The following is a 10,022-nucleotide window of genomic DNA, read 5'->3' as shown; positions in this document are numbered from 1 at the left end:
TATTGTGACTTGAAAGTAAGCCATTGAATTGAATAATTGGAAAGTTGTCGAATGGTGTAAAAGAGAGCTACTATTATTATTTTGCCTTTCGAATTGATTATCGATGTTGCTAGGTTGGTTATTCTGGTTTTTGTTGTTGATTTTGAGCGAGTTAAATTCTCGGGATGGCCTATTTACAGGGGAAATGCTGCCGAATTTTCTGTAGAATTTAATGTTAGTTGGAATAAATGGCTTAAGTGCCTATGTTTAATATTGGATATTCGTTGGCATATTTGTAGACCTTGGGGAGCCCGAGGCGTAGATTGGAATTTACTTTAGATTGGCCATCTTGGAGTGCGTACGAGGTATGTAAAGCAACTTCCCTTCTTTTTGGCATGTCTTAGTTTTACATAGGCTAGATTAGAGCCTTAAGGAAATTCCAAATCCGAAATTCGAGCATGATATGATCTATATATGTTCCTTGGCACTCTTATGTATGATTTGATGAAATATGAACCTTTATGTGTTTGAAATAATCGCTTTCCGAACTTTGCGCAAAAAGGTTTCACTTTAAAGAACTTCGAAATTTCTGAATGCCATACATTTCACATAAATGCTCGGATTGCTCCAATATTTTTATAAAAGTTTGCATTATGTATGATACGTATGTTTTCCATAGGCGGGCCCGACTTGGGTAAATACCCGTCCGTGGGTCCCGCGACTTTCCTTTATGTAATTCAGAGAATCTTTGAAAGAATTTGGTATGATTATTATTCCGATTTCAAATATGATCATTTTACTTATGTTTGAATTTATGATAATGATTTTATGCATATGACTACTCACGACTCTACTCGTGCATTCTGTTATTCCTTTCGCCGAGTCCCGGGCCGGTTCTGTTGTCGTTCGCATTTTGATATACTCCGGAGTTATGCTGTGTTTATGGTTCACCGAGCTACTCGCAAAAGAGGGTCGGGTTCCACCTATATTTGGTGTTATGCTGTGTATGGCGTTATGTTGTGATGTGATATGTGACGGGGATACGGAGATTTGAAACTTTCTGGTGTTATGCTGTGTTATGGCGCCATCGACGGGTGGGCGACCATATTCTTCTGTACCCTATGCATTACTTACATATTTTTGAAAGTAAGAAAATTTTGATATGTTGGATTTGCACTTATGTTTGGTACTTCCATTTCATTTATGCCTCAGATTTGCTTTCTGTATATTCTGCTTTGCATACTCAGTACATATTTCGTACTGACCCCCTTTCTTCGGGGGCTGCGTTTCATGTCCGCAGGTACAGACGCACAGTTTGGTGATCTACCCATTTAGGACACCCTCTTCTATTGTTTGGAGTGCTCTTCTCATTTCAGAGCACACATTTTGGTATATATTCGTTCGCTATGTATATATGTATTTGTTCAGGGGCACGGCGGGGCCCTGTCCCGCCATATGATTCGGTTTGTCTGTTTAGAGGTCTGTAGACATATTTGTGGGTGTGTGTGCCTACTTCTGTACGAATGTGTTTGCATGACTCTATTCGTTATGGCAGCCTCGTCGGCGTGCATTTTGTATATGTTTGTGGCAGCCTTGTCGGCGTGTATTTGTATATGCGTTTTGGGCCGTTGTGCCCTTTGACAGCCTTGTCGGCTTTTGACATATTTGATAGCCTTGCCGGCTTTTTGATATATGTGCATATGTTCGGCGATGTATATTCCGCCGCCTCTTCTGATTCTGATATAATGTTTTGTACGTGCAATCGCGCAACATAATATTCGTTCTCAACTCTGTTTAAAAATGATGATTTAGTTTGTATGTCCGTTTGGGTGCCCAAGTAGGGCACCAGTCGCGGCCCACGGGGCTAGGTTGTGACAAAAGCGGTCTAGACTGATAGGAGTCACTAGCCGAGCTGAAGAGCACTCCATCTTCCGGAGGTGCTAATTGGTTGTTCCCTTTGTGTATATATTTGGATGTCACTCAATAGAGGCTCGTAGATGCTCAATGTGGGTTGTGTGGTTCCACAACGTGGGTAGTACGCATGTGTATAAGTATATTGAAATATGTTGTGTATCAACGCGTTATATTTTTGTAATGAAAAGCAAATCCTCTATTTAAAGCTAACTGGAAATAGATGAATGATTGTTAAATGGGTTAGGTAAATGATAGTATGAGCGGTGCTCGGTGGTTAGCCCTGGGTACACGTCGCGGCCCCTAGCCGGGTCGTGACAGATGGCATGAAGAGAGACAGTAGAATTTGTAGCACAGTGCCCAAATTGCCAACAAGTGAAAGTTGAACATCAGAAGCCAGGAGGCCTATTGCAAGCAATGGAAATCCCTACTTTAAAATGGGAAGTGATTAACATGGATTTTATCATGGGATTACCTCGGTCCCGTAGTAAGCATGATTCTATATGGGTGATCGTGGATAGATTGATGAAAGCAACCCATTTTCTCCCAGTCAAAACCACATACTCGGCTGAAGACTATGCGAGGTTGTACCTAAAGGAAATTGTGCGAATTCATGGTATTCCATTATCTATTATTACAGATAGAGGAGCACAGTTTACAGCCAAGTTTTGGAAGTTCTTTCAAGAAGGTGTAGGCACTCAAGTGAAACTTAGCACGACATTTCATCTGCAGACCGACGGGCAAGACGAGCGTACTATTCATACCTTGGAAGATATGCTACGAGCATGTGTGCTGGATTTTGGTGGTAGTTGGGATGATCATTTACCGCTAATCGAATTTGCATACAATAATAGTTACCATTCCAACATTCAAATGGCTCCTTATGAAGCTTTTGTCACGACCCGACTAGGGGCTGCGACGAGCACCCGGTGCTAGCCCACCCGGGCACCCCTTAGCTTACACTCATGATTGCATCTAGGTGAGCCACATCATTAATCATACATTTATAAGCATCAATCATACTAGTCCCATTGGACGACAACATGTTTAATCATCGTAGGCATTTATGCCACAATAATGTACATGGGCCGACGAGGACAACAAAATGATATACAAAATATAGGCCGACAAGGCCAGACATATCTAACCACATACACGTGACTACGAGCCTGTAAGAAGAGTATGACATAACACATGAGCGGGACAGGACCCCGCTATGCCCATAATTATATACACAAAAGAATAAGTACCCAAAAGCTATGGCTCCGAAGGAAATGGAGCTCTACTATGCAACCTCTGAATAAGCAGCTATGGATCAAGTCTGTCTCCCTGTGCACCTGCGGGCATGACGCAACGTCCACAAACAAAAGGACGTCAGTACGAAGAATGTACTGAGTATGTAAAGCATGATCAACATCGACATAGAAGCATAATAGACAACATATGAAGTAGCATAGGAGGGAGGACAATAATTTCATCATCGTGGCACTTACTTGCTTTCCAAAGAGGTATTCCGTCTCTATTGCGTACCAGCGTACATACATCTGTATCCTACTTAATTATTGTCATAATCATTTACATCTCATATACATAACATATTCGTACTCGTAATGATGTCATATACATAGCATATACACATATATACATAGATACATAACATTTACATAGCATACCCGACCACGCAGGATCGGTGTCTCATACATACTTGGTCAACCAAGGCTCAAGGTTACATCTACCTGGCCCTACCAAGGCGTCAGGGTTATCCATACCATCTGCAGACGTGCGCGCGCGTTACGTAATCATAGACACACATATACATATATTCTACCCGGCGTCATAAGCTCGGGGTTACATTATAGCCCTTCATAGGCACACATAAGTATAATAGCCCATAGGCACCTTTAGCATTATTATTATTGTCATTACTATCAATATCACTATAATCGTCGTTGTCATTACATCTATCTTATGGCCTTACTCGTCACATGGGAAACTTAGTACAATCGGGGCGTATCAATAATCGTGAGCTTACAAGCTCGGAAGGTCAATCATTTGGAGACAACATACTCGTATAGAGGATTTAGAAATTTGGCCAAGGGACCATGCCTTACGAAAGAAAGGTTAGCCTTACATACCTTTTCCGTTGAACTATTCTACACTTGCACGTACTCCTCCGATGCTCACGTTTCTACCTTCATTAAGGTCATACTATCGTTAGAATCGATAACTAGCACAAATGGCTAAAGCTAGAGAAAATCGGACAGCATCTCCTTTATTTATTCCACGTTTTTCCCATGTCACAATTCAATTCCCAAACGTCAACAATACATTCACAATATCATAACAATAGCCATTAATAGTCTACATTATCCACATTCTCAATTCACTTTCATTCATCCATATTCATGGTCACAACACCCAACTTCGTCCATTCGTTTACAATGCCTATTTCATGGTCTTAACGTCGTTTACAACACATTCTTATCACAACACAACAACAATCATGATTCAATTCAAACTATTTCTCAAAACGTCACTATTCATCATTCATGGCCCATTTTGCTATACTCTTCTAATGACCAAGCATTTCAACTTTCAAATACCTTAAACAATATGTAAATATCATGTATCTTACCTTAGAAGTTGTAGGAACAAGCCTTAGTTGATAATACTCCACTTGAGCAAAAACCCTAGTTTTCCTCCATTTGGACTTCTTGACTTTAGATGATCTTTGATGGGTTCTTAGTCTTGATTCACTTGGTTATGTTGTTAATCACTACAAACCCTTGAAAACCTGTATAATATATGTAGAGAGATGTTTTAGAGAGAAGGGGGTGTGAAGGGAAATGAAATGAAATCATCTTGGTCCCTTACATTTAATGAGCATTTTCAGCCCCGACCAAAATATACGGACCAACATACGGTCCGTATAAATTGTACGGGCCGTATGTCTGGCCGTACATTTGGTCCAGAAACTTTTGGCCAATCTGGACTGATTATACGGTCCATACATATGGACAGTATAAATTATACGGCCAGTATGTTTGGCCGAATAATCCCCAGTGAATCCGAAGTTCGTTCCGTCGATTCGTTTGATCTCCGATCCTCATGGAACCTCCTTAACACTTGTTCAACACTTCAATACCAATCTAAGGAATGTTATTACTCTTCCCCAAGACGTCATGAAGTTCTCGCTAACTCATTACTCGTAATTCCTTTTTGATACTTATCAAATACTTCGCCTTACCTAGCCAACTTTCTCGTCCTACGTCGGACGCCTTTGAAATCTCACTTAGGGTCATCAAATGGAATTTCTTACTCACACAAATATCATATACTTGTACTCCTTACTAGTTCATTTACCTGCGTACCAACGGAGGATTTTCTGAGGTGTAACATTCTTCCCTCCTTAAGAACATTCGTCCTCGAATGTTAGAGGGTTCGGGAATGCTATAACAATTTCGCCAGAGTTTCCCCGATAATATGGCACTACCATCTTGTCACAACAACACATAATATCGACGCCACATAAGTATACAACACAATAGCATAAAAATTTGGCCACACACGATCCAAAAGCATAAAAGGAAAGCATACATACCTTAGGATATTGACGTCTCGTCTTGGACTTCTTCCGATGGCTGAAATAAATGTGGGTATTTGGATCGCATACTTTCTTCTACTTCGCACGTCATTTCCTCTCGTTTACCGCCTCTCCATAGAACCTTAACTGAGGCAACCTCTTTGTTTCTAAGCCTCCGTACTTGCCTGTCTAATACGGCAATAGGTATCTCTTCATAGGTCAATTTCTCTGTCACTTGCACATCATTCACTGGGACGACCCTAGTAGGATCTCCAATACATTTCCGGAGCATCGAGACGTGGAAAACTGGATGAACTAACTCCAAATCGGGATGTAGATCTAACTCATAGGCCACTTTGCCTATTTTGCGCACAATCTCTTATGGCCCAATATACCGAGGACTAAGTTTCCCCTTTTTGCAAAACCTCATAACGCCCTTCATCGGCGACACTTTCAAGAATACCCAATCTCTCACTTCGAATTCCTAGTCTCTTTGACGATTATCCGCATAGTACTTTTGACGACTTTGAGCCGCTAACAGCCGATCTTGTATGAGCTTGACTTTCTCTATTGCCTGCTGAACCAAGTCTGGCCCTATCAATTGAGCCTCTCCTGTTTCGAACCACCCAATCGGGGATCTACACTTTCGCCCATATAAAGCCTCATACGGTGCCATTTGAATGCTAGAATGATAACTATTATTGTAAGCAAATTCAATGAGTGGCAAATGATCATCCCAATTTCCTCCAAAATCTATCATACATGCCCGTAGCATATCCTCAAGAGTCTGAATAGTACGTTCAGCTTGTCCATCGGTCTGTGGATGAAATGCCGTGCTAAGGCTAACTCGGGTCCCTAAACCCTCTTGGAAAGACTTCCAAAAGTTTGCTGTAAACTGAGTCCCTCTATCGGAGATAATAGATACCGGAACGCCGTAGAGTCTCACTATCTCTTTAAGGTAAAGCATTGCATAATCTTCTGCCGCATAGATCGTCCTGACCGGCAAGAAATGAGCTGACTTGGTGAGTCTATCCATGATCACCCATATAGAATCATACTTACGTCGAGAACGGGGTAACCCTGAAACGAAGTCCATATTAATCACTTCCCACTTCCAAGTTGGGATTTCTATAGCTTGCAATAATCCACCTGGGTTTTGGTACTCGATTTTCACTTGCTGGCAATTTGGACATTGGGATACAAACTCCGCTATATCTTTCTTCATCCCATTCCACCAATATATAGACTTAAGATCGTGATACATTTTCGTTGCTCCGGGGTGAACATAATAACGAGAACAGTGAGCTTCTCTCAAAATCTGGTGGCGTAAACTGGCCACATCGGGAACACATAATCTATCTCTACATCGGAGAACTCCGTCTCCTGAAATATCGAATGATGACTCCTCTTTCTGAGGGAGTGTATCTCTGTACTGCATTAGCATGGGATCCTCATATTGCCGCTCTTTCACCTCCTTGATTAGCGACGAAACTGCAGGATTCTGAATAATAGTTCCCTTGCTACCTGAGTCCACTACTCGGACTCCTAGGCTAGCTAACTGCTGGAGCTCATGGGCCATTTCCCTCTTTTCTGGTCGTACATCACATAGACTTCCTGTCACGACCCAACCCCGTGGGCCGCGACTGGTACCCTAATTGGGTACCCATACGTACCTACCTAACAGAGTTGGCGAACCAAACAGAGAATTTATGATAGGTGCTCACAGATTCAAACCAATTCAAATACGGCGCGGGCGAAAATATACACATACATAAACATACTGACGCTTACACAAAAGCAGTTGAGGCTAACATAGCGGACAGAGTCACAAAAGCGTACGTACCTACCCGAATCGTAGCAACCCGTAACCCACATACATATCTACAGGCCTCTAACAGACATACAGAATCATATGACGGGACAGGGCCCCGCCGTACCCAGAATTTACCAAACGTACAGCATGTACAGATGTCAGAAGATATATACCAAAAGTACAAGCTCCGGATCAAAGGAGCTCTCCAAAATAACAGAATCTGTGCCCTAGACTGGCGGCGTATCACCGGGTGCGTCTGTACCTGCGGGCATGTAACGCAGCCCCCGAAGAACCGGGGGTCAGTACGGAAAATGTACCGAGTATGTAAAGCAGAAATGTAACAAATATGAGCATGATCAAGAACAGGAGTACAAAAACATAGCTGTCAAAACCACAGTCAAAGCCGGAGATGCAAGGGTATAACTAGCAAAGTCACACTCGGAACCGGAGGTTCAGAAATATAACAGACAGAGTTATAGTGAGGGTCCGTAGTATAAAAAGGTGAGTACCTTATTCGAGACCTCAGGAAAAATAAATAGTACCGAAGTATAGGTGATGCATGCCAAATCATATAATCATCATATAAGCATATAACATGTCCCGGCCTTCTGATAAGGGACTCGGTGAGTGAAATCATGCGTGTCATAATCATGTACCATGTATTCATAATGTGTCCCGGCCCTCTACTGCGGGTCTTGGTGGAAAATCATCATGTGCCATCCTGGCCACCAACCCCGTATCATCATAACATAAACATATACAGATAACGTGTCCCAGCCCGCAAGTACGAGGGAATCGGTGAATAATGCAGAGGAATGTGCACGAGTAACAGAACCTAGCCCGGGCGCAGTGAAGGAAGCGTTGAGGCATCCACGAACAGATTAATGAGAAACCACATACATACAAATCACTATACAGACTCAATGGAACTGAAATAGACCAAATGGCAGGTCGAATCAAAGTATCTGAACAGTATTCATAATACGCGCCTATATATCATTTGGGAAGGCACGACAGATTATTACAATAATAAGACTTTCAGATGTCAAAAATCATTTCGTAAGATTTATAGAAAAATATAGCCATATCATGATTAGAATGTTAATCTAGATGTGGTCTGAGAAAATCGAACAAAAACAAAGTAGTTAAAATTATACCGAGAGTATCGGGCCTTATGGGCCCACCTCGGACCAACCCGAGGCGACGTTCGTAAATTACAGATAGTAGACCTTATGAGGTCGTCCATAATCATTTGGAAGTATTCCGACTCCGTTTAGGAAAGTTGCATACTTAAAGCTCACTTTGAAGACAAGTTATAAGGAAATGGACTCAATCTTACTGAAGAAATTGGGGCGGATTTCAATCTCGAATTCCAAGGGACGGAGTCGTATCTAAGGCTCGCGGCCGAGCCTATTACGTTTAAAACATGCCTAAGAATGGAGGGGTAGGCTTTACATACCTTGGTTGCGTCCTACGCTCGTCCAAACTCGATTCCTGTTTCGCCCAAAAACTGCAAATGGTCACATTTACCAGTTACTATTCATGAGACTTAAAATTTCTAACCTTAACCGATACTTGTCTATAAGAATTTGGGCAGCACCTCCCCTATACATATAGCCTCCCCGAGATTCAACTCGGCTCCAAACAACCAACAACAATCCAACAACAACATCAACAACATCAACAATTATCATAATTCATAATATACGCAATTAGTCTACTTTACGACATAATGCAATAATCCTCATTTCGACTTCACACTCCCAAATCAATACCAACATTCTCTCATTTATTCTAATCAAAGTCATTACAATACCATTCGGAATCATATCATAACATTTCTACAATATATACACGAGATATACACAAGATATACAAACATGCAAACTTTCCATCAAAGCCATAATTTATCCAATTCTCCTAATCTTTAACATACAAGTTCATAACACATTTCCATCTTCCAAGTTCATCAACATAAATCATCATTTGCACCTTAACCACTTCATTTTCTTAATTTCATAAGATCATACTAAAACGACATACTTTCCGACAACAACTTAACAACAATTTCTTCATGTTAGCTTAACCCATTATTCTTCCATCCACTTCACCAAACCATAACAACACAATTAACATACCAAACAAAATTAATTCATTTTTCCACCATCAACACAACACCACACGGCTACATTCCATATTTCCAATTTCCGTCGAATTCATTCAACTTTCATTTCTAATACAATTTTCACCATAACTACAACTAGAATACAACATAAAAATGCAACTCATTACATCAATACATCAACACACACACACGGCCACTTTCCAACAAACACACCCACTTTGCAAACTTCCATATTTTCACAAATTCTATTCATTTCTACATATTACAACATAAACCAAACTTCATAACATAAGAAAATGAATTGATTCTTACCTTTCTTCAAGTTCTTCACTTGCCACCAAAGCTACTTTCTTGCCAAAATAATTATACCAACTTGAAGAGCACCTTGAGCTTAGTAGAAATTTCAAAAGAGATGGATTTTTGAACCAAGAATCAAGCTCCAAGAATTTTTTTCTTTCCTTTTCTTTTCTCTCTCTCTCTAGGTCGAATTGCCTCTTTCTTGTCACGACCCAACCCCGTAGGCCGTGACTAGTGCCCGATCTGGGCACCCGAACCCATCTATCAAATATTATCTCAAATTCTATCAACTCATTCTAGTGTATGGCGGAAGC

The sequence above is a fragment of the Lycium barbarum genome, chromosome 1 (assembly GCF_019175385.1).
Source record: "Lycium barbarum isolate Lr01 chromosome 1, ASM1917538v2, whole genome shotgun sequence".
Taxonomy (NCBI): domain Eukaryota; kingdom Viridiplantae; phylum Streptophyta; class Magnoliopsida; order Solanales; family Solanaceae; genus Lycium; species Lycium barbarum.
Note: the sequence above shows the minus strand (reverse complement) of the source record.